Source organism: Xenopus laevis, chromosome 3L, assembly GCF_017654675.1.
Source record: "Xenopus laevis strain J_2021 chromosome 3L, Xenopus_laevis_v10.1, whole genome shotgun sequence".
Lineage (NCBI taxonomy): Eukaryota > Metazoa > Chordata > Amphibia > Anura > Pipidae > Xenopus > Xenopus laevis.
Genome location: NC_054375.1, coordinates 103,599,023 through 103,625,376, shown reverse-complemented (window position 1 = coordinate 103,625,376; position 26,354 = coordinate 103,599,023). Strand labels below are relative to the sequence as shown.

Genomic DNA, 26,354 nt, shown 5'->3' with positions numbered 1-26,354 from the left:
TAATATCTCTGTTGGGGTGCCCAAATTATGTACCCGTCTAATTTTGTTATGATGCATATTGCCTGTTAATAAACTTTATGTTACTGCTGAAATACTACTGTTTCCATAATGCATGTTACATATTAAAAGGAAGTTGCTACTTTTAAAGCTCAGCCAATAATAAACAAAACTCCAAAGAATTAAGAGGGGTTCTCAAACTTTTCCATATGACTGTAGATTTACATTTTATTTTGTTGGAGTTCTTGCCTCATTCCTTCATAATTAAGCTGCGAAATTACCTATACTCTACGATATTTAATATGTCTAGAATTGCATGCCAGAAATGACGGGATATACAAAATAAGAAAAGCCTGAATCTGGATAAGAGGAACAGTGCTTACATGCCAAGCTAACCAATAAGAATACACAGACAGGTAGGGTAGGGTTTTCAAAATCATAAGAAACTGGTTTAAAATAATGATTAGAATTTGATCATAGAATTTGTAACCCAGCTGACCAAGTCTTCTGTGTGAATATCCCAAAACTGTTTATTTTGCTATTTATATCAACTTATGACTAAGGAAAGCGCTCACCAAAACAACACACAACCTGGAATCACTAAAAATATATTTGGTTCTTTTTATAAGCAGCACTCCCCTCACTCATGTGCATTTTACTTTACATAATTTTTTTAGGTTAAAACATGAAGCAAAAGACACAAAGGTTAAGATTCAGAACATTTTAGAATTCCATGTTAAATGGAATAAAGCAGAGCATACCAACTTGCCTCTACATCGCTGCTGTAAATCTGTTACCATGTGTGATAAATGTTTCCAGCTGCACTTAGCAGTGAGGATTACGATCTATTGTGATAAATAACTTGTCAAGTGGTTTTTATATCCCTCCTTTTCAAATGAAAGAAATGAAAGGAAAGATAAAAACAAAAAAGGGATATTTCTAACGAGTGAAAAATGATTCTGGATTAGACTCATAAAATTTCCAGCATCGAGCAAGTTATCACCATGATACAATGTCAATGTGTAGAGACCCCAGACATATTTTTTATAACAGAATATGTGTAAAGGCCCATAAGTGCTTGATCGATGCCGCCAATACCTTCAGGTGACACTTTATTAAGGATGCCCTAAGGAGACATGATGTCATACAGACCTAAGTCTGTATCCTTATCTACTTGAGCATTTAACTGTAGGTTAATGTAGCTTTCAGTATATATTATTGGATAAAAAAAAATCACTTATTCACTTAAAGAATGCACTGGTGATCACTGCCCTGACTCCTCTATAACAGTATATTAAACACAAAGTGAATCCTTCTGTGATTTTGACTGCCAAAGTCCTACTGGCATATTGTTCCCATTAGGACAGCTTGAAAAGCTTCTGAAGCAACTCTCAAAGTAGAAAGACTCTTCAATCAGGTAATAAAATATATCTGCCGAAAACAGTCTGACTGGAATATTTTTAACTCTGAAGATTTGGGCATAAGAATTAGGAATAAGGAAAAGACAGAACCCCCCACTACAAAAATGTAAGGGAAGCATTTTATTCACAGCACTAAAAGCACTATGGAACTCACTCAGGTTATACAGTGCAATTACAGTATGAATACTGACAGAGCAGCTCTCAACAACTGCGAAGCATTAATGCTCTTCAGGGAACCTGCCTAGAAATGTGTATATGAATATACAGACATAGGACAGATTAGCCAGAATGCTTGGGACCTGGGGTTTCCAGATAACGAATCTTTCCATAATTTGGATCTTCATACCTTAACTCTACTAAAAATTATTTAAACCCAAAACTTGGTCTCCAGCGCTCAAACAGAACATTATTAAAGTTGGGGTTGTTTAAGGCACTTAAGGGAGATATGATAACTATGTATAAATATATAAGGGGATCATATAATAATCTCTCTAATGGTCTTTCCAGCTCACACAAGGTCACCCATTCTGATTAGAAGAAAAGAGGTTCCACCTAAATATTCGGATTCGGAAGGGATTTTTTCCGTGAGAGTTGTGAAGATGTGGAATTCTCTCCCTGAATCAGTCGTACAGGCTGATACATTAGATAGGCTGAACTCCATGGCGCAATGTCTTCAGATCAGACCCTCTGAGAGGACACACAGGCGACCAGTCGGAGGCTCCAAATATAACGTAAGTTATAGAAACCGCACCTACAAACGACATGTATCCGAAACGATACGTCTTCATCCGACAGTAGTGTTGTGTGTAGTTTGTAGGTGTGATGTTTCTATAACTTACATTATATTCGCACCTCCGACTGGTCGCGTGAGTTTTCTTTCAGCGCGTCTGATCTGAAGACATTGCGCCGTGGAGTTCGGGCCTTAGAAGGGGTTGGATGGCTTTTTAGCAAGTAAGGGAATACAGGGTTATGGGAGATAGCTCATAGTACAAGTTGATCCAGGGACTAGTCCGATTGCCATTTTGGAGTCAGGAAGGAATTTTTCCCCCTCTGAGGCAAATTGGCGAGACTTCAAATGTGATTGTTTGTCTTCCTCTGGATCAAATAGTAGTTAGGCAGGTTATATATAGACATAAAAGTTTTAACTTGATGGACGTGTGTCTTTTTTCAAACTAACTTACTATGTTATTATGATTGTTTTACCCCCAATTATTTATATCAAGTACAAGGTACTGTTCTATAACAACAACAACAACAAAAAGGAAAAGAAAATAATTTAAAAATTTGAGTTATTTGGATAGAATGGAGTTTAATGTAGACAGCCTTCCCATAACTCAGAACTTTCTAGATAATGCATATCTCCCAACTGTCCCGTTTTCAGAGGGACAGTCCCTCTTTTGACAGCTCAACCCGCAGTCCCTCCTTTGTACTGGAAAGTCCAGATTTTCTCTGCACTGAACAGCCAGAAAAAGAAACAATATTTCTAACTTAATTGGCTTTTGGCAGAGAGCCACAGCTGCAGATAAGATACTTTTGTAACAATTTTGAGATAAGCAAATAAGTAATTATTTAACAATATAAGATAACAAGTAGCAAATAAAGCAGCAACACTCCGGTATTTTTGAAAAATTTGCAAAACTTTACTCAAATGCCATAGGCAACGTTTCGGGCTACGCAGGCCCTTTGTCAAGCCATTAATTAACAGTGTCTAAACGTGCTTAAATACCCACCACAGGGAGGAGTCACACCATTCCACCTCCACATTACCCATAAGTCACAGTGAACTATTTCCATTTCAAATTACTTTCAATATCAGATTACATGTTTTGTATTCATGAATTGCCACAAAAGAAGTGAATTGCAGAAAGTGCTATATAGTGACAGGTAATAAATAAACATTTTTTCAAATAGTGACACAATGTATTAAAACCTTTTTAAATAACCTTTGCAACATAAGTGTCGAGGACAGGAAGTCTTACTTTACAATAAAAATATAGGAAAGTGAAATTTAAAGACATGGAAGCTCCTGCTTCAAAGTAATTCAGGGGTTTCAGTTCCCTGAATTCAGCATTGGAGCCAGAGATAAGTAAAATTCAGGAGTTTAATATTGAGACAAAGTAAAGTAAGGCATATTGGAGTAAAGTTTTGCAAATTTTTCAAAAATACCGGAGTGCTGCTGCTTTATTTGCTACATGTATACTTTGCCCTGGCAGGGGGTACGGCTTGCACCCGGGGCTGCAAGGAGCCTAATCCGCTTTTGAAGCACACTTTATCTACAATATAAGATAACAGGTCCCTTGGGAGAAGTTAGACTCACAGCTTAAAGGGCAATTTACCTTCATAAACAAAATTCTAATGACTGAAAAAAAAACACACAGTAATGTGTTCAAACTTTCATAACCTTCCAAATTGTGTCAAATGATCATGGTAATTAGGGGGTGTGGCCACAAAAATGGGCATGGTCAAACAATATTGCACTGCAATTTTATTGTCCCTCTTTTTATTTCCATCTTGATAAGATATCCCATACCTGTATAAACATGTGTTTGCTTATTTCCCTACATTTCATCTCTAAACATCTTGCCCTGGTGTTGCAGCAACATTACTGAAGAACACCACACAAGGACCTTTTTATAAATTAAATAAGCAGCTAAGTGTCTTGGTACGTGTCTTACATCAGCAGATATGACATTGCCTGCCGCACTAAATCTTCCATTCAGTCATCTCCTACAATTCTTCCACAACCCCCTTAGGCCTTCAAAACAAATTAGAAGGTAAGTGTCACTAAAATAGTAATGCAAGCAGGCTTTGATATACATGGAAATATGAAAATCAATTTGAAAAAAGGGGTAATGCTTGTATGCTAGAATATGCCATCAAAATATGAATGTGAAAATTACTGGCCAAAAAAATGTAAATGCAAAAACAAGGCCCTATAAGAAAAACTAGTTCTCCAATATACAGAAATGAAAATATTAATAAAACCAGCAAAGAATTTAGTACATAAAGGACTGCTGGTATAATAGCTGAAATGACAGCAGGGGGGAGCCCTTGTCCAACTCCTTTGCATCTCTGTGTAATTGCAGTGATGTGGATAGTTATTGAGAATGCCCCCATGATGTTTATTTAACATGGAAGGATAACTGTATTAACTAATTCTCCAACAACTGCAAAGACAGAAAAGGCAAACATTTAAAATAAAAAGTAATTAAGCATTTCATCTTGAATGTGGAGTAACCGCTTGAGCAACGATTTGCTCTCCTTTCCACAACACTATTCAATGTGTCAGGTTCTGTGACAGGGCCTCTATTATATTGGCTTATTTCCATTCTTTGCCCATTTGTCTTCATGTAGGGGTACAACTAGGTTTAACTCCTTCATTCATGGTTTAATGAATTCTGTTCTGATGTAACAAGGATGAATTAATGTAATCTATAAGCTTTGTTATGCAAACGCTGCCAACAAGCAGTTTAAACGGCAACAGTACTGTGGAGCATAAGAAAAAGCAAAGAAATATTAAAATACCAAGGGTATGCAAGAGGCGTACACAGATGCCAGGAGCTATGAATGCCTTTTTCTTCCTCCCGGAGAATGCTGTAAAGCCCATCCACAAAAATAGATGAACAAAGTTGAATACTTAATGATGTCACCAGCAAAGGATGCAAATGTGCTTTTATTCCACAATTTGTTGTTTTAAGGCAAATCATGGAACAGTGAGCACCAATTGTACAGCTTTCTTTAAGGACATGCATTGACTGCAGCATAAACCATGCATATAACACACAGGACCGTATTCAGTTTTGTTCCTTAAATGGAAATAGTTCTTTCCCATTGAAAGGGATCAATAAAGTTCTATGCTATTGAGCATAATAAATAAAGATCCTGAGTTGGGCACTGCAATTATGCAAAGAAAATTAAGAGCAAAGCAATATTAAACGCAAACTCACACACATGGCACCAAGCCTAAAGGGTTTTTTTTTGGCAAATAAGGTGTATGTAAGAATATTGCATTACACTGCACTAAGTTATTACTCAAAGTATTTAGCATTGCTGGTACAGTGTGTGTAAATTTTGGAGTTCCAGCATTCTCCTCCTGTAAAGAAGGGACCATTTAGGAAACTTCTCAAGGCACAAGCAATAGCTTAGGATGTTTTGCAGAGCAGCCTTTCATCAAGCAAGGGTACAGATCCTTTGGATGTGTGATACAAGATAAATTGTGGAGCCGTGCCATAACCTATCATGAAGCACAGCAAACTGGCTCAAGATTGCCAAAAGGCTAGAGGACAAGTCAACCCCAAAATAATTTGCCTAATAAAACAAAACATAATTCGAAGCAACTTTCCAATATACGTGTATTCAAAATGTTTAGTGCTTTTAAGGTTGTCTGTAAAATCAATAGTCATTGAACGCAGCATTTACTTAACTGCTGGTTGCTACTTTTTAAACAAATGTTGCAAAAGTCTTAGTTCCCCTGTAAAGCCAGGTCTGTTAATCAGCTGTCTTGTCTTACATTGTTTCAATCCAAACCAAATAAACTGGAAGCCACTGCTTGCAGCACAGGAAAAAGACATAGATTAAATATAGTATAGTATGTTCACCCTATTGTATGGCACCCTCTGTGTCCTTCATAAGTTAGAAAGGTGTTCTTGGACCCTGAACCAAAGAGCAGTGCGCTTTATAGTGAAGGTGGGTACTCACAAACCATGATATTGTTTGTGCTTTAAAAATTCACTCATAGCAGCAAAATTCGACCAGCAGCAGTAGGATTCTACAGAGTAAAAGCTTTTTAATATTCAGTATTAAAGCACTCAAGCCTTGATGACGTCATCCCTGTGCCTCCATGACCACACCATTCAGACGCCGACAAGTAACATCATAATTATCCAGGACGAGTTCCTTTCAACGGGAAGAAACTTTCTTAAAGCAAAACTGTTTAATAGGTGAGTGTTTTAAAGATTTTTACACTATTTAAGTGATTTTGCTTCCAGCATCAGACTGGGGGGGGGGGTAGGGTCCACTAGAGCTGCCTCATGAGGGGCCCTTACACCCACCCGAGTTGCTTGTTAAATAATCATGTAAACAGTTAAGGCCTTGGACAAAGTGAAGCACATTTTGCAAAGCACAAACTTGATTGTCAGTTATATATGTTTTAAAAAGCTGTAAAATTATAAAATATCAGTTATCTAGAGGAGAAACATTCATTTGTCCTTAAACCAGATATCACATTGGAAGGTAAAAAAAACTTTGGAATTTTTTTTGCATGTACAATTTGCTTATTTGCCTTATTTATATCCAGTCCAGTTATGCCAACTAGACCAAAGCTGCAGCACACAGAAATTCACGTATGAATGTCCAAAACTGAATTGGATAGCGTTCCATCAACAGGTACAATATCTGTACGTTTTTAGACACAGCAGTCCTATCCCTTCATTCTTAAAATGAAATTATGAACAGCTATAGGTTCTTATTTGGCAAGGTCCCTAAACAAGCATATATTAGTACTACAGTGAGTAAGCCACTATTGGGCTATTGGGAGTATCCTTGCATTAACAAGTCACATATTTCCTAGCACAGTCCTCAGTTCAAGTTTGCCTATTTTATGACCAATACCCTTATGTTCTATAAGTACTTGGGGTACCCTTCTTGTCCCAGGAAAGCACAAACTTTAAAGAAGAACATTATGATTGTTTGCAAATCAAAACCACTGACACAATATTTCAGCTTATTTTTATATGCTACTTTTATTATGGCAACAAGACTTTTTTCATATGTCTCTGTAAACCCTGGCACAAAACCCTGACATGAGATCCAAGAAACAACAAGGCAGTAAAGCTGTAAGTGCAAACTGTGTATAGTAAACTGCATATACGAGGATATATCCTTTAGTTTTTAACAAATACATCTGGCATAAAGACGTGGTTACAAAAGATGAACTTTGCAGCAACACATATTTTAATCAGAAGATATCTACAAATCAACTCTAAATACCAAAACTATTAATCATTGTAAGGAGGCTGGTGAGGACAAGCAAATAGGTATCAATCAACTATAATATGCTTGTGACATAATCATGATGGCATGCAACAAAAAAAAAAAAACCTTACCTAAATACTTTATTGTTGTATCAGCCTGATCATACCATTTGCTGCGGTTCTAATGGGACATAAACACATGGCACTCTGTTCTATTCCATCGTAAGGTGCAGATAAAGCTGTTGATATTGGTCGTTTAGACCATTTTGACAGCTTATCTGCCCCTGTATGGGGGCTTCCGACAGGTCTTCTCGATCGATATCTGGCTACGATATCGATCTGGAAGGTTTGATTTTAACCCGACTGACCCCCTTGGCGTATCGTAATCCGATCGTTCGACCATATGGCCGAACATTGCAGATATCTTTGAGTCTATGGCCACTCTTAGATTAAAGTGTCACTGCATAGATAAAAGAAAAACTTTCTAAATATATGCACTTTAAAATTCTGTGCCATTTCTAAAAATAATCAAGCTACACTTTACTATCCCTTTCTTAGCAATCGATCTCTCTTCAAGCAGGCTTTGTGACAGAGTCATCATTTTGATGGACACTTAGCTGAAAGACATGATTAGTCTGTGCTCCCTTTGTCTAGATTATGTACTAAAGATAACTTCCTGATACCAAGCCTGCGTATGGAGACAGAGAGCGGGCTAGTAAAAGAGTAACCTAATTATTTTGTAAACAGGATTGTAATTTTTATCTCATCCAAGAACCGGTTATCCAGAGAGTTCTGAATTACAGGGAGACGATCTCCTGTAGAATCCACTTCTAATTTTTTTTAAATGATTTCCTTTTTCCCTGTAATAATAAAACAGTACCTAGTACCCTGCATAAATCCATATTGATGGCAGAGTAAACCTACTAGGTTTAATATGTGATGTTTTAATATGTTATTTCAGATATTTATGAACATGTTAAAACTATGTTTAAATGGTAGTCAGGTGCACATTAGCATGGTCATGCATGTATGGTTACGCCACACCACATATATTTACATTATGCATCACTTCCAGTATGCGCTTCTATTTTTTCCAGCCAATATGTACTTAAATGACTGCCACTTATTTATCCAAGATGCTTTTGTCAGCTGTCACTGTCAGATCCTGCTTAAGCCTGTTGCTGTGATTTTGCAGTTTTCTCGTTTTGACCTCTGCTAGTTTGACTATGTTATGTTACTTGCCACCTATCCCAATCTTCAGCCTTGACGATCTCACCATTGTCTGTTCTACCAGTCTGAACTCTCAAGTGTAGCAGGTTCTCTGTTGGTACTGCCAAAGAAAGCTCCAAGGCCCCAAGAGGGCATCGCTGAAGACTGGCGCTTGCTGGGGTTTCCTGCTCCACAGAAGGTTCAATACTACCGCTAACAGTCTACTTTACAAATGTAATTCTTACAGTGAGCTTTGATACCAATGGCTAACCGTAGCAACATATCTGGAAAGAAAAGTAGAGTATCCTGCTCAGTCCCTATACCAGGTTTGAAAGAAAATAGTATGCAGTATCAATGGAGGACTAATAATATTTCCTTTGCAACAAATAGGAAAACTAAAGAGTTTATAAAGAACTGAAGTTACTTTATGTTAAATAAAGTAACAAACTCTGGTGCAACTTTACCTGGTTGCTCGTGGCCAAGCACCTTTTGCCTTCCCTGACAAAGCCCACACAAGCCATCATTTTATCCCAGAAATGTGGTGGCTTCACTCAGAACTAAGCATTCCCCAGCCAAGCATTTATTTTATCTCAGCATCCCAGTAGCCTTGCAACGGAGATTATGTAAAACATCTGCTTGTCCGTACCACTTCAACCTCCAAACTAAACAGATCTGGTCATCAAGAGCATCTGCCAAACCACCCATTGAAGCAAAGATGTAGAATAGTTTAACCATAAAGTCTATGTCAATTACTAGTGACTTTACAGCTACTGGTATTTTTCATTCTTCTAGAAAACAGCTGTGATATCTTAAATCCCATTGAATTACCAGGCAAGTACGGAATATATTGGTTAAAATTAAGTCAGTGCACTGTGTGGGAGAAACATGGGTCAGGGTCAGAGTCCTCAGATTCCATAAACAGATGCGTAGTTTATTTAATATGATTACAAAGGAATAAGGTCATTAGGACATTATTCATTTGACTTGAGAAAACTGGAGAAAATTTGAAATTAAGCATTCCTGTGATCAGTTAAGTGTGGCAAAGGTTTCAAAAGACACCCACATTTTAAGAATCTCTTCTGTATCCTTGCCTACTTGGCTTTAAAAAAAAAAAAACTAATTAAATGAAGGGTCAGAGCCAGCAGGGAATAGCTTGCTGCACCACAGGACAACAGTTTATGATAATTCAGAGGATAGGTCTGGAATAATAATATTTAAAGAGGCTTTGAGGGCATCATTTATTTCTTTCTTATCTGATTTGTCCCAAATTAATTAAGATATATATAAACATTTATGAAGGTAGCTTGGACCTGTGTGAGTTTTTTTTACCAGGGACTCTGGGGGATTTTTTGCATAAAGACATTTTCAGTGTTTGGATTGCAACTGCAATCAAGATAGCAATATAGTGTCAATAGGAAACTAAAATCAGAATATGCAGCAACCAGTTACACAATAGTGTAATAGAGAAACTAACTGATTAGATTGGCACATTGTGCTAGTGAGCATTGGTGAGAAAATACCTGAAATAAATGGATTTTACATTTCGTCTGGTATTTATTCAGTAGGTCAAGAAACTTGGTTGTCTGCCTTCCTTTGCAAGTCGAAAATGGTTGTGCGGGAGGCATGGGTGTGCTAGGCAGATCATACTAGTCTTTAGTAGTCACCAAACATTCTAAGGAATTTAGTTACATCTGCTAATGGATGTTATACAGCAGTCTTTTTTTTATTAATGTTATTGAACTTTTCTTCTTAGAGAAAGTGGAGTCCCTTTCATCAGTAACAACATATCTTCGTCTTGTTATTAGAACAAGGTTAAAGGAGAACTAAAGCCCAACTAAAGAAGTAGGTAGGAATGTTGTACATTATGTTTTGAGCTTCTGTACCAGCACAAGGCAACCAAATCCCTTTAGCAGAACTGTGTCTCCAAATATGTAGGTTGTATGGGGTTCTGTTTAGCAGATTCACAATCTGGTGTCTGACTTTCCATGTTTATGAATCTTTCTGAAACATAGGAGTGGTACACTTAATTGCAACAACGGCTCTGTTGGCTCTTGTTTGGCTTCAGAAGCCAAGGTGTCACCCAGTGCCTCAAGCAACATAATGCAAGTATCATTTAAACACTGCAAACGCTGAAATGGATAATACAAGGCAGAAAAGAAAGGACATAAACTTGAGTGAAGGTTACTTCAGGTAACAGAATTATGTAGGAGATGCTACACAATTTGAGGTTTGGGATGCAACAAGTCTTCCTTAAGCTTAGGCAACAACAAATATCTTATAATTCTGAAATACAAGTAACCTCTTCTGAGATTTCCATCATCATCTTGGTAACAACAGCACAAAAAAAAAAACCTCAACAATACAAATATAGATAAATGCACAATGACTGTTTAAATAGCTAACATATGCTGCCCCTTAATGTGAATATGCAATCTTTCAGATGTATTATGATTAACTGTGATTTTGTCTAGTCCAGGGGTGTCCAACCTGCAGCCCAGGATGGATATGAATGCGGCCCAGCTTGAAGGAGAGAGAAAATAAATAAGAAATAAATGTATGGAAATACAGAGAAAACGAGAGTAAAGTAACACTTTATGCTCTCCAAGTCCAGACACATCAACCACCTCAGTCTGTCATCTTGTTAGGAACAGGCTTACTATGCCAGGTTGTAACAATGTGGTGACCTATGTAGTATGAAAAAGGGGGACTCTGCCCATTGCCCAGTTAGTAATAATTATATAATAATAAATCTGTTTAATATCCAGGTGTCCCATATTCCAATGTATAGCTCTATCTGGTTATCCAACTGGTATTGTAGTTCTTTTTTGTGTATTTTCTTTAATTTTACAAATCAAAAGTGTTTGTGTATTTCATGTGTGGTCCCAGACAATTTTTCTTTTTCCAATGTGGCAAAGAGAATCCAAAAGGTTGGACACCCCTGGCCTAGTCCCTGCACCAATACCGGTTACTATATATGGCAAAAAGGTTTGTCCTGACCACTGATCCATTGTATCCTCCTCTTTCCATATTAATGGTCACTTCATTTTAGTGCCTTAAAGGACATTAAAATAACAAAAAAGCAACTGCCTTAACAGCAGGGGTGCTCCGCCAATGAGGCAAACGGAGCCCTCGCCTCAGGTGGCTCCTTAGCCAGAATCGGCGCTGCTTAACAGTTCTATCCGTGCATATAATGCAATTACCAAAATAAAACATTTTGAAAACAATAGTTATAGCAGGAAAATGGATGGTATAGGTATAGGATCCGTTATCCACAAAGCTCTGAATTATGGGAAGGGCGCTTCCTATAGACTTCATTTTATCCAAATAATCCAATTTTTTTTTAATTATTTCATTTTTCTCTGTAATAATAAAACAGTACCTTGTACTTGATCCAAACGCAGATACAATTTAAGCTTATTGGAGGCAAAACTATTGAAAAAAGCTATTGGGTTTATTTAATGTTTACATGATTTTCTAGTAGACTTAAAGGTCAGTTAACCCGGAAAACCCCATGTCCCGAGCATTCTGGATAACAGGTCCCATACCTGTATAGGTTTTTTCTGCTCTTGCATATTACCTTGTAACCAGGGGCCTAACTTCACAGTAACAAATTGTTATTATCATCAACAACAACAACATGTATTTATAAAATGCCAACATATTACACAGCATTGTACAATAAATGGGTGTATTCTTTAAACATACAAAACAACCAATACAAGAGGTAAAGAAGGGAAGGTTGTGACCAAAAGAGTTTACAATCTGAAAGAGATAACCCCCATGCAAGCAACTGGAGAAATTCCACCTCAAGGGGTCCTCACAGCACAACTGCCTGCATATATTTGTGAAGGAGATAAGCAGAATAAAAACCAGCCAGAAATAGAAGTCTTCCTGGAGGAGCAATTTATTTGTTCAAAAGAGACTGCATTGTAAACAGAGCTAAATTCCATAATCCTAATGAGATAAGTCACATTCTTGGGACGCACTCAATAATTTCATTTTAATGATCCCAAAATCATAATGCAATCTAAACAAAGAGCACAAACAGTGCCAAAGCCACATAAGTTATGTGGAATTGTGAAACATGATAAAAGAATGATATGACAGTATAGATGGGGGAACGGACACTCTATTTATTGTAACTAAAACGCTCTGCACATATCAGCAAGTTAGTTTCACTTTTTAATAAACATTAAAGATTATATTGTGGAACTAAATGACTTTACAGCACAAAATGTTTATGACATAAAAAATGTGTTGCCTTTATTTTGTAATGATATATTAAATATGTGTTTCCAGAATTCCCTCTACATGTCCCTTCTCAGTAAAAAGGTGGAGCAGACTTTGCAATACAGATCCATTCTTCATCCAGTTCAGTCACAGCTCACCCCTCTCCAGTGCACAGATATATCTCCCCTGATCCAATACAAAGACAGTATATCCCATCCAACACACAGACAGCATTTGCTCATCCAGTTCACAAATCTCACAGGTCTCCCCCGCCCAGCACAGCACATTTTTCTTTTTATATTTGCCCCAAGCTTCAAAGCAGCATCATTTTTACTTCTAAGATAATTAAAGAACATCCCAGTTCATAGTTGCACAGTTTTTTGCTTAATAAGCCAAATATAAAAAGAAATTTGCATCCTGTTTGCCCAAATTAATCCTAACTAATTTGTACATGATCCAGTGGAAGGTAAAAATACATCATCTGACCCAGTCTTCCTTTTTTTTCTGAAATGTAAAAAAAAAAAAAATCCTTTCAACTTGGAATGAGCAGAATCAAACCATTTATTTGAACACCATTGTAAGGACATGTCAACCCCAAAATAAAAATTTGTCTAATAAAAGAAAAAACATAATTCTAAGCAACTTTGCAATATAGATTTTAAGTTATTTGTATATACTTTGCTATTGAAGGAAGCTTCTGTCCCTTTCTATTCTCTGCACTGGTGGCTCAGACTGTTGACACAATTTAAGACAAAGCAGTTATGCAAACACTGCTTTCAATAATAAATGTTTTTACAAATAATTTTAAAAACATTAAACATTTTTAACAATTAAATATTGGAAAGTTGCTTACAACATGCAGATTTGTGTTAGTCGGGTATTTTAAAAAAGATAGAGAACAAGAAAGAGAAAGAACTGAATCATGTATTATTTGCACCCTCCCATCAAAACATGTCCACAAGCTTGTATTTATACACCATTAAAACTTAACTTTTATCACTGATAAATAAGTTTAAAAAGTCCAGTGATAATTAAAACATAGTTAGGACCGGGAAGACGGATTAACTTGGGGTAGTGGGCTGGTGGTACGGATAAGTGGTAAATGTATGCTAATGGAGGTCACCCCAAAAAACTGTGTTTAAACAATATTCAGTAAGAAATATGGGGGTAATCGGGGTAGTAGACTACATGCAATGTTATGCAACACAAATCGCCCTCTTAGAAGCACATAACCCAAAGGCTCAGTGGGGCCTAAATCGGTGGGGTTGTGTAAGTTGCTCACTTAGTTAGCACCCCCGATGTATACAACATTAGTATGGGTAGAGGTGCTGCTAATCGTTGGAGAGGCAGGCTTGGTAAATCCCAGAGCTTGCATCTCTATTGGAACAACCCCCTTTTTTGGGGTGACCTCCACTAGCATACATTTACCACTTATTCGTACCACCAGCCCACTACCCCAATTTAATCCGTCTCCCCGGTCCTAACCATGTTTTAATTATCACTGGACTTTTTAAACTTATTTATCAGTAATAAAAGTTAAGTTTTAATGGTGTATAAATACGAGCTTGTGGACATGCTTTGATGGGAGGGTGTAAATACATGGGTCAGTTCTTTCACTTTCTTGTTCTCTTTTGAATTATCACTTGACCCTGCACACCATCTTCTGTTTTTCTCATTTGATGGGAGGTGCTCCCCAACTTCTTTTCTACATTAAAAAAAAAAAGAGAGCTCAGCTCAGCTCTAATACATTGTACTGTCTAAGCAAAGGGGACACACACCAAGAACTCACCAACAAAATCTGACATCTGCATTAAGAGAGACAGGTTGTCAAGAATAATAATTTTGGGGAGGAGGAGATCCCTTTAATCACTGGTTATCGGAGACCTGCTTTAAAATGTGAATAGCAAAGCTTATCTAATAAATAATGAAAATAATTTAGAGAAACATATGAAGCAATGGAAAAGAATAAGTGACATATGCAGAACTTTATAAACCACAGGTGCAAAATGGACATCCGGTGCATGCAGGTGGCTGTGTTTCATATTAAGGAACAGCTAAAAGGTTAAAGAGGTCAATTTAGAGAGAGCCTTGTAGGACTTTTGTGAGGTAATGTTACACGTTAAAAGAGTTACGTTTAGGAGATGAATGCAAATGTGGCCAGTGTCTGACACCAAACAGCTTTTACATATAGACCTTAAACATAAAGCATTGAAATGGTGGTTGCCGGATTTATTTTTCACTTATATAGCAAAGGCACAACCAGAAATATTTTATTCAACTCATATTGACTGGTGGACACAGACATTTATCCATTGACAGGAAAGGAGAAGAAAACAAATGAATGGGATTATAAACAAATTGCAGATGAGATAATCCCTACAAGCCCTAGGGACCCCCACTAACTCATGCAAAAAGCACATATGAAAATGGAGACAAGTTTACATTATATAGCATGAATGAGAGTCTGTACACAGAAGCCTTTCAACACAGGAGCTCTGTGGCTTATTGTGCCACGTAGAATACAAAACATTTTAGCGGGTGCCCAACCTAATAAAGAGGCATCCCCTGAAAATATGTTGCTGTCACCATAGTGAAAGGCAGGGAAGGCTGTTTGATGCCACAAATTTTGGGAAACATGGCAACAATAAAAACACCTTGACTGCCACAGCCCATACAGCCAAGAAAGATTTACATTATCTAGTACAGGTATGGGATCCCTAACGCAGAAACCCATTAGTAATAAAGCTCCGAATCACAGGAAGCTCATTTCCTATAGAGATCATATTAAGCAAACAATTCAAATTTTTAAAAATTATTTCCTTTTCCTCTGTAATAATACAACAGTACCTTGTACTTGATGGTAACTAAGCTGCATGAATCCATATCAGTGGCAAAACAATCCTAGTGTTTATTTAGGGGGTTATTTATCAAAGGTCGTGTTGTGCTTTCCACCAAAAATTTTAGTTTTTGAGGGTATTTTTGAGTCAAAAATCTATTTTTAAAGATTTATTATACCCCAAACCTGGAAATAGCTCCAGTCCGAAAATACACCATCTAAAACCTGTTGAGGTCATGTAGAAGTCAATGGCAAAGGTCCCTTGAACCATTTGCTTGAAAACAACTCAATCAATCCGTGCTATTCAGGTTTTTTTGCACTGATTACTCAATCGATTTGAGTACAGGTATGGAATCTGTTATTCGGAAAGCTTTGAATTCCAGAAAGGAAATCTTCCATAGACTCCATTTTATCCAAATAATCCAAATGTTTAAAAATGTTTTCCCTTTTCTCTGTAATAAAACGATACTTTTTTCCATGACCCAAACTAAGATATAATTAATCCTTATTGGAGGCAAAACCAGCCAATTGGGTTTATTTAATGTTTACATGATTTTCTAGTAGACTAGGAAGAACCAAATTACAGAAAGATACCTTATCCGGAAAACCCTAGGTCTTGAGCATTCTGGATCACAGGTCCCAAACATTCTGCATAACAGGTCCCATACTTGTATTCAAGTTCTCCCCCCAGCGATTGTATTCAATCAAGTTTTTTATACTCGGGTAAGCAAACATTCGAGTTGTGCACCTTTGATAAATAACCCCCTAAAAGTATAACATCAAGTCCCTTTGCAGTTTCAATGAATACAAAATTGAGACACAAACATAATGCATTATACTATCCTATATCTTTAATTTAGCAGCTTTAAACTAAACGTATCTAAAACCTATATGTCAGTATGATTAGATTTTCCTGTTTTCTAAGCCAATGGTCTCATTGACTAGAAGAAACACTGCTGTACCTAAGACCTCTTTTCTTACATAAAATTACACCCCAAATCCCCTGTTCAAAAGGTTAAAAAAAAGAAAAGAAAAAAAGCTACACAAATAACAAGAGTAATTAAAGTACCAGTAACAACAAAAATGCAATTGTGAAGACAAATTTTAGGTCTCTTTAAGGGATTTCAGCACTTTATTTTCTGGAAATTATGCCAACTGTTCAATAGTACAAGCTAAGTGAACATTATGGGGCAGATTTATCAAATTTCCAGATTGCATTGCAAAATATACTCAAGAAGTCCAAAATTGTCATGATTTACATGAAAAAACTTGAAAAAAACTGACAACTATCAATAAAAGTCAAAGGGAATTGTCTCTAACACGTTTGCTTAAATATTCAAGACTTTCTGCCTCCTTGAATATGAATGGAACAATGCTTTTTGTCTAACTCTTGTTCCGTAGAAAATACAATCGTGACAATTCTGCCTCAGTTTTTTTTCCTTAAAAAGCTAATGCTCAAGAATAAAAAAACAAAAAACGTTTTTTCCAATCACGTTTTTCCTCTCAGATTCGAAAAATTGATGAATCAGCCTCCCTAAATTAATGGCAACTTAATTTCCTGGTATTACTGGTCCTTTAAAGAAAAAGGTTAAAGCTGCTTCCATTCTAGAATTTCCATGCAATCTATCAGCTATACGTCAGCTGTATATTGCTCCGGGACACAGTCATCTCTCGCTGCACATTCATAAATCTTCACATGTTCAGCATGGGACTATCCTGAGCAACAACTGTAACAACAGGCACATAGTTTTTGGTGTTGTTCACTGTTGAAATACAATGTATATTTTATCTAGGAAGCCTGGTTGACCGTACATGCACACGTGAACTCATCATTCATTTAGATGCCCTGATCCCACCATTCATTTAATCTCAGCCTTAGTGTGAACTGGAGTACGAGCTGCTGTCCTACTAGATCGTTTTCACAGCAAGTCACTAGTGTTTGGATATGTGATATGGGGCATTAACTTGGCTTCACACTCACTAGAGTTAAGCCAGAGCTACAGATAATTCAGTGTGTGAAGATAAGAAAGCTGCAGAAGTGTTATTTCATGTTAGTCAGGTATTGCTTTACACTCAGAATACAATGTACTAATTACTTTTAATGCTATTTCCAATTACACATGCTGCCAGAGAAGCCACTTGGAAATATGATCATGTAAACTTACACAGAAAATGAATAATCTTAAGGATGTGGGAATCTATATTAACATGTTAATCACATATACACAGCCGGAAACCTTGTAGAAGACAAAGGAACACAAACACATTGGGCCAGATTGGGGAGGGGAATACATTTAATTTAAACAGTAATAAAGTTGCCAAAATGCTTGGCAGGGCTCTCATTGTATAATTGACACAACTAGATGTTGCACAGATCTAAGTAGTGACGATCTCCAATGACTGTCATAGGCTAGGACAAACAATCCCTGTTTTGTTTAAAGGGTAAGGCATTTTTAGTAGCTTAAGGCACAAAATGTTTCTATGTCCTTAATATATAGATATTGCAGGTGCAGAGGACCTTTTGTATGTGAGATATCTATCTATCTATATATATATATATATATATATATATATATATATATATATATATATATATATATATATATATATATATATATATATATATCTCTCTCACATACACACACACATATTTATATGCAGTAGCAGGGGAAAAAATGCTGCTTTCTGTACTAGAGTCACGGCAGTCAGGATCATATTCCTTGTGTATTTTTGCAGGATCCGGTCGGTGCCCCGTTCCAATCATCTAATACGCTTCCACTTGCATGTAGTTGCATGCAGCAAGACAGCACAGAGTTCAGCCCGAAGATGCCTCCTTTTGCATATTTGGCTGACCTCCGCTTCCACTCCACCTTGTGCAGGCTGAGAGCAGCAGAGCCTACTGCTCCTTGTGCACATAGCCTAAGATGCTAGCTGCAGGCAGTAAAGAAAGAATGTGATAAGCGCAATTAATGCTATTCCTAGTGCAGATTAAGGCAATTACTTAGCCTAACCTAGCTTCAATCAGTGCCAAACATGGGGCTGTCGTCACCTAAGGCAGCAGCCCCAATGCTGCGCTCTCCCTCCCACTCAGCGCTTCCAACTTCAGCATCATAGCAAGTAAAGATGCCGCATTGCTATTGTGCTCACTTTAGAAAAAAGGAAATTCATCACATTTCAAGAAAATGAAAATTTCATATAAGCTTCCTCATAAAGCATAAGTAAGAAACTTTCTAAATATAATCAATTACAAATTCAAATTGTTTCTGAAATAATCATGTTTATATTGATGAATTAGAGCTCACTCAAATAACCGATTTGAGTTCAAACAAAATAACTGCCTTTTGTACAAATTCTGCATGTAGAGAGACAGTATTTCTGTGAGTGAGCTCTAATACATTTTCTAGGCAAAAGGAGCCTCCCTATAAGATATAAACTTGATTATTTCAGAAAAGGTACAGAATCATCTAGGCAAAGGAAGCATATATATATATATATATATATATATATATATATATATATATATATATATATATATATATATATATATATATATATATATATATATATATATATATATATATATATATATATATATATATCTCCAGTTCCAAAGGTGCACTCCGTAGACCAAGGCAATACCTGGGTGCTCAGCAGTAAAGGTAACTAGAGATTTGCAAAATAGCGGCACTCACAGGGTTTCTTAGTGCAAATAAAAGATTTTTATTGAACTCGACGTTTCGAGCCCACACAGGGCTCTTCGTCAGGAGAAAACAAATGAACAAACAGAGTCCCCACAAACCCATACATTTTAAACCCTCATTTGGCGCCAAACATAGGTTGCCATGGCGACCCAGACGCTCACCAGTGCTCAGTACTCGTAGTGCAAAGTTTATGAGTAATAAAAACAGATCCCATAGACATATCTAGGCTAAGACAGCCCTAGCGCTTCAGTGCGCCAAAGAAACAGTAAAGAGAAGTAGAAATGAGAAAGAAAGGCTCATCGTGTCAAATTCAATCCACCAGTTCAGCCCATAATAAACCGGCCAATCAGAGGAGCGGGTCGGGTCTGCCTGCCCAATCCGTATGCGGTATAGAGGTGGGAGTGGCCGAGAACGGCACTGGACTTCAGTATATGGTCTCCTACGCCCATGGTTCCTAGCAACGGCTAGTGTATGCGCCACAATCAAAAGCCAGAGGAAATTGTACTTAAAGGCGGCAGTCTCCTGTGCAAGGAGCAACATATTCAATTATTGCAAATGCGCCCTGAGTAGTGCCAGCCATGTCAGCTCATCCTAAATAGGAGAGTCTAAGCGACGTGCCTACGTACACCTCTTAGAGCGATAAACAGAGACAATCATGTACTTCTGTCCAACCCCACATATGACCGTCAACCTGGTGCTCCAAGCCTGTCATGCCAGGCTGCCGGGGCGGGTGGTAATTGGCATGTTCAATGAGCCGTATAGAAAAAGAGGTTCGGTAAGTCTAGAAAGAAAGAGCATAGGGGAAAAGAGACAAGCCAAGAGCATTAGCAACGGTGGACAGCTCAGACCAATCGACCGACTCTGACTCCAGCCCTTCGACACAGGTAGAGCAGAACTCTTTTTTAGGGGTGAAAACACGCTCTCGACTAGACAACACAAAAGGAAAAGAAGCCACGTCAGAAGGAGCAAGTACAAACCTAGGGGGGAAACCCCCTCGGGGGAGAAGAATGTGATTTTCAACCTTAGTCAGCATACTCTCACGCCAGGAGAAACCTCTCTACTGAGCAAAGGCCTTTCGTTTATACCTAGCAAGACACCTAAACCTATTGAGATTTTGAGTGATATACATAGGTTCCAGCGCAAATTGAAGTTACGAGAACACTTTAGATATAGCCCTAGCACAACAACTCCATCATTTAAACCAACAAGCAAGTTTGAACCACCTAACACACCTGCAGCAATCCGCACTTTCAGCAACATTATGTCCAAAGAGATGACCCAGACCATTCATCAAGCTAGACCTCATCAAAACCTATCCCCAATGGAGAGGCAAGCAATCAAGACGCTGACACAGGACCATGATTTAGTCATTCGCCCAGCAGACAAGGGGGGAGGAATAGTCCTTCTGAGCTATGAATACTACAGACAGGAGCTTCTAGGCCAATTATCAGATGTCTCTACATATCGATGCCTAACAGGAGACCCCACGAGCAAGTTCAAAGGCGAACTAGATAACAAGCTGCGCATGGCACATCTGGCTGGCTGGATTGACCAGAACACACTGAACTTTCTGACCTCAGAGTTTCCCAGGATCCCGATTATATATACATTGCCCAAGGTCCACAAGTCGCAATCTGCACCTCCAGGTAGGCCGATTATCTCAGCAGTTGACTCATTGTTCCAACCTGTGGCAACCTATATTGATTCCTTCTTACAACCATTGGTGGTGAATATGCCATCATACACACGTGATGCTACACACGTCATACAAATCTTACAGAACATCAGACACTTACCAGAAACCTTTCTTCTAGCCACCATGGACGTTAAAAGTCTATATACTGTCATACCCCATGATCAAGGGATTCAGGCCTGCAGAAGAGCACTAGAGACACGCATGGACAAATCGGTGCCAACTGAATTCCTCACGGAGCTTCTGGAGTTGGCCCTTACTCGTAACTACTTCAGATTCGAGAACAGCTTCTACTTACAGACTTCGGGCACCGCCATGGGCAGTGCCCTAGCACCATCATACGCCAACCTTTTTATGTTACAGTATGAACAAGAGAACATTATTGAGAAGGCCGCAGACAAATTAATTACATATCTACGCTACATAGATGATTTACTGTTGATCTGGAATGGAGATTCTACAACCCTAAAGAATTTTTTTGATATGCTCAATCATCTGGACTCACCAATAAGGTTTACCCTAAATTTTGATGAGCATAGTATTGAATTTTTGGATCTACAGATCTACAAAACAGACGCGGGCTTGGGCACTACTCTGTATAGAAAACCCACTGATCGCAACACGATCCTACATGCCGGCAGTGATCACCCACCCTCTACCATTCGGGCAATTCCCTATTCCCAATTTCTGCGGACAATACGCAATAACAGTAATCCCGAAAAAGCTCAACTCCAACTGAAGGAGACTTTCGATCGATTCCTAGAAAGGGGTTACAGGGAACAACTGTTGAAACAACAGCTTCAGAGAGCCCTCATGTCATCCCAAGCAGATCTTTTAACCAGCAAACCGAAAAAGGATCACCCACTGACTAAGATGATATTTACGACCAAATATTCGCATGTATCCAAGGACCTAAAGAGATGCACAGAGAAGAACTGGCCGATTATTGCTATGGACAATACCCTATCACTGTACCAAGCCCCTTCACCTATGATTGGCCATGGCCGAAATCAAAATCTGAAGGACATCTTGATGAGAACTGATTTCTTCAGTAAGACTACCAGAGCATCTAATTGGTTAACCACACAACAGAAACTTGGTTGCTACCGCTGTCCAGACTGCACTACATGCAGGTCAATGCTAACAGGCAAGGACTTCCCTCACCCACATACGGGTAAAAGATACAAGATACTCCACAGACTTTCTTGCACTTCATCATTTGTGGTTTATATTATAACATGCCCATGTGGTCTGTACTATGTGGGCAAAGCCACCACACAACTGAGGGACAGGATCGCGAACCATCGGTCAGCTATCAGTAAGGCCCTGAAAGAAAAGACAGCGAAACAGCCGGTGGCAAGGCATTTTCTGGATAAGGGCCATGGACTACCCACCTTCCGATGCATGGCGATTGATTTCCAACCCCCCCTGCCCAGGGGTGGTAACAGAGATCTGGCGCTCCTGAGACGCGAGTCCAAGTGGATATATCGTTTGGATACTGTTGTTCCCCGTGGCCTGAATGAGACCCTGCCCCTGAGCTGTTTTTTATAAAACATTCCCTATTATAATGGACATATATGATTATTAGTATGATGGTTTCGATGTTGTGTCATGCTCATATGTTTATGGACGTTTTGTAGTGCCACTGTTGTATAACAAACTGTCCGCACAGTACATTGGGGGCTATGTTATAACTTATCCGTTGGCATAGATTGTGTCTCTTTTCCCCTATGCTCTTTCTTTCTAGACTTACCGAACCTCTTTTTCTATACGGCTCATTGAACATGCCAATTACCACCCGCCCCGGCAGCCTGGCATGACAGGCTTGGAGCACCAGGTTGACGGTCATATGTGGGGTTGGACAGAAGTACATGATTGTCTCTGTTTATCGCTCTAAGAGGTGTACGTAGGCACGTCGCTTAGACTCTCCTATTTAGGATGAGCTGACATGGCTGGCGCTACTCAGGGCGCATTTGCAATAATTGAATATGTTGCTCCTTGCACAGGAGACTGCCGCCTTTAAGTACAATTTCCTCTGGCTTTTGATTGTGGCGCATACACTAGCCGTTGCTAGGAACCATGGGCGTAGGAGACCATATACTGAAGTCCAGTGCCGTTCTCGGCCACTCCCACCTCTATACCGCATACGGATTGGGCAGGCAGACCCGACCCGCTCCTCTGATTGGCCGGTTTATTATGGGCTGAACTGGTGGATTGAATTTGACACGATGAGCCTTTCTTTCTCATTTCTACTTCTCTTTACTGTTTCTTTGGCGCACTGAAGCGCTAGGGCTGTCTTAGCCTAGATATGTCTATGGGATCTGTTTTTATTACTCATAAACTTTGCACTACGAGTACTGAGCACTGGTGAGCGTCTGGGTCGCCATGGCAACCTATGTTTGGCGCCAAATGAGGGTTTAAAATGTATGGGTTTGTGGGGACTCTGTTTGTTCATTTGTTTTCTCCTGACGAAGAGCCCTGTGTGGGCTCGAAACGTCGAGTTCAATAAAAATCTTTTATTTGCACTAAGAAACCCTGTGAGTGCCGCTATTTTGCAAATCTATATATATATATATATATATATATATATATATATTGGATCATTCATCTGATAAACAACTCCTAAATTAAAACAGAATGAGGAGAAACCGAAGCTGAGAGAGGGATAGTGAAGATAAACTTGACGGTACAGAATTTTTAATTGATTGTATTTAGAAAGTTTCTTATTTCAGTATGCTGAAGTTTATATTGAATTTTCATTTTCGCAACAGTTCCCCTTTAAAGTTACCAGCTTTTTGCAGCCCCTGGTAACTTGCCACTCACTGCTGCCTGATGTCAGGAGCAGTCCTGGCTTTAGTCTATGTTTGCGTGTGTGTGTTTGTTGAGCCAATGAGACAGTACTGTTGATATCATGGTTTGGTTCAGTGTGAATAGCTCCACTTGGCATGTAGCTCACTGTCAAATCAAATTGAGCTGCAAACAGCAGATCATTCCTGAGATGCTGTTGGCTGCCGGATTTACATACCAAGTGCTTGCTTGCCCTTTAGGCCCTACTGATCTCATTCTAGGCAAGTTTCTTATGGGGGGGGTTAAAGGTTATGAGAAAGTCATACATCTGCCCTTAGCCTTTGCTGTGTAGGTTGATATGCAGGACTCATATATCTTAGGGAAAATAGATAAGGAATTTAGGATACAATTATTTTACTAATGAGTTTGGGAGGTTAGGAGGTTACATTGCATTCAAAGCTCTGCGCACACCCTGAATAGCTATGATGTGCATTTTTGCTGCTGAGCACAAGTCATATGAGACTATCAGCAGGTTATCTGATCTATCAGGGCAAAGCCTTGAACTTAAGCCTGGGACTCCCAGCAGCCTTCTCACGGAGCACTAGAAGGAGCCCGGAGCTTGGCTACAGGCCTCACTTTGTGACTCCCGATGTGACTGCTTCTCAGAACATCAAAACTGCACAGCACAGTCCTAAGGATATAAATGGGTCTGCTTTCTTGTGGGACAGAATAAAACGTTTACACGTTTAGGGGCATAGTTACCATACTGTGTAAAATAGTTAAAGCCAGAAAGTGTAAAAAGAGGTGTGAAATAAATGACAAATTTATCAAGGTGTGTGTTTGACTTCATACTGCATTTAATGCCATTATTTTACACAAATTTAGACCTCGTGTAATCATGGGAAAAATTCAATGCCACCTACCATTCCCTTGATTGCCAAATGTTTGACGGTGCTGGTGCATAGGCCAACTGCATGACTGGTCACTTGCCGTGTAGCAAAGCTGCAGTACAGCACAAGTTCATATGACAGTGTACATGGAAACTGCACTTACTTCAAAACATATTGACTAATTCATACAGTAGTTGAGGCTGCACTTCAAGATCAACCTTTTCTTCAGTTAAATCCTGCCTAACTTCTACGTGATTCTGAAAAGACAGAAATGTTGTCTCAAAAAGGGAAAATACAATTAAACCCGTTCCTGAATAAATATTTTACTGAGTATTCATGTCAGTGGCCTTGTATGTTATCACTTGCTAAATATTCAGCCTTCAGTAGACAATGACATCTGGTTGCTAGAGGACACTGGCCCTAGCACTAAAAAGAAGAAAAGAAAAACCCTTAGAGATGCCGAACGCAGGTTGAGACGCAACATGCTGCATTTTTCCTGCGTTCAGCACCTACACGCGCCTGTGTGAGTACAACCCCATTGAAAAAAAACTCTATTCCTGCGCTCCCCTGCGGCTGAATGCAGAAAAACGGAACGCAGGGGAGCGCAGCTTCAACTGCTCGTCAGTAAGAGCCCAAAGGCTCAAAAGGTGTGGCATTCTTTATGCATTTCATCACCAGGTTTGGATTCAGCCGAGCAGACGACCCAATTGATTCCATTTTATTCTGCCTGTTTGTACCAACTAGAATTCAGATTGTGTTTTTGTATACCATTGTGTATTTTGAAGAGTAGAATGCATTAAATACCTATTTAATATACAAAAATAACATGTAAAAACATGCTAACCCGCATTTAAAAAAAAAAAACTCATATAAAAGCAATACAGGTAATTCCTATGATGATGAGCCCGTGTAAGACCAACATGATGCAAAAGTGCCCAAAAATAGCAGCTAGCCGTCAAGGAAGTATAAACAGACTAATGTCACACGTGGTGGCAAGAATTGTAGCATATCACTTCCGCAATAAAACAGCTGAGTGACTAGAGCTAAATGTGCTGGACTTCAGCTGCTGCAGCTACAAAGCTCCTTGTCAGTCTCTATCCCAGGACTTGTAAGGTCCAGAAACAGCAACCAATAGAAAGAGACAGAAATGGATCAGATAGGTGTCGGAATTGTATTGGAACTGGACTCGGTATGTTTGCCAAAGTAAAAGACACTAAACAGCAGTACAGAAGTTAATTCAGGTCAAGTTCCCTAATTATGGTTAAAATGAGCGTGCATCAGTTCTGATTGCAATACGAGTCTGCTGTTTTATCAGACATTAACCTCACGTTGGCTGGGGGTTTTCTCTCCAAATGAGTCACTTTATGGTTCACTTGCCTAATTGTAATGTAAACACGAGAAGTGAATCTTCCTTGTTGTCTAAACAGCATGTCTGGCTCCCACTGCTCTTGTCCACTGCCAGTGATCTGTCATGCTATCAGTTCCCCTGGATCAATCACCATTTGAAATAGGTTCCCTTGCAATTCACTAAAAAGCAGACTGACACATACATATATATATTATATACACATACATACAGAAAAAAATCGGATTTCTGTACTGGAGACACATCAGGTTC

General features: G+C 38.7%; 1 protein-coding gene across 2 annotated transcripts in view; it reads right to left on the bottom strand.

The window, feature by feature from the left end:
- Positions 1 to 26,354, bottom strand: part of thsd4.L (thrombospondin type 1 domain containing 4 L homeolog) — a 353,548-nt gene that overhangs the window by 326,209 nt on the left and 985 nt on the right. The window contains exon 2 of one of the 2 annotated variants that reach the window (XM_041586755.1): positions 24,900 to 24,993. The exons of the other annotated variant lie outside the window; for it this stretch is intronic. The gene's annotated coding sequence lies outside the window, so the exon portion shown is untranslated. The remainder of the gene's footprint in view (positions 1 to 24,899; positions 24,994 to 26,354) is intronic. 2 annotated transcript variants of the gene reach the window in all.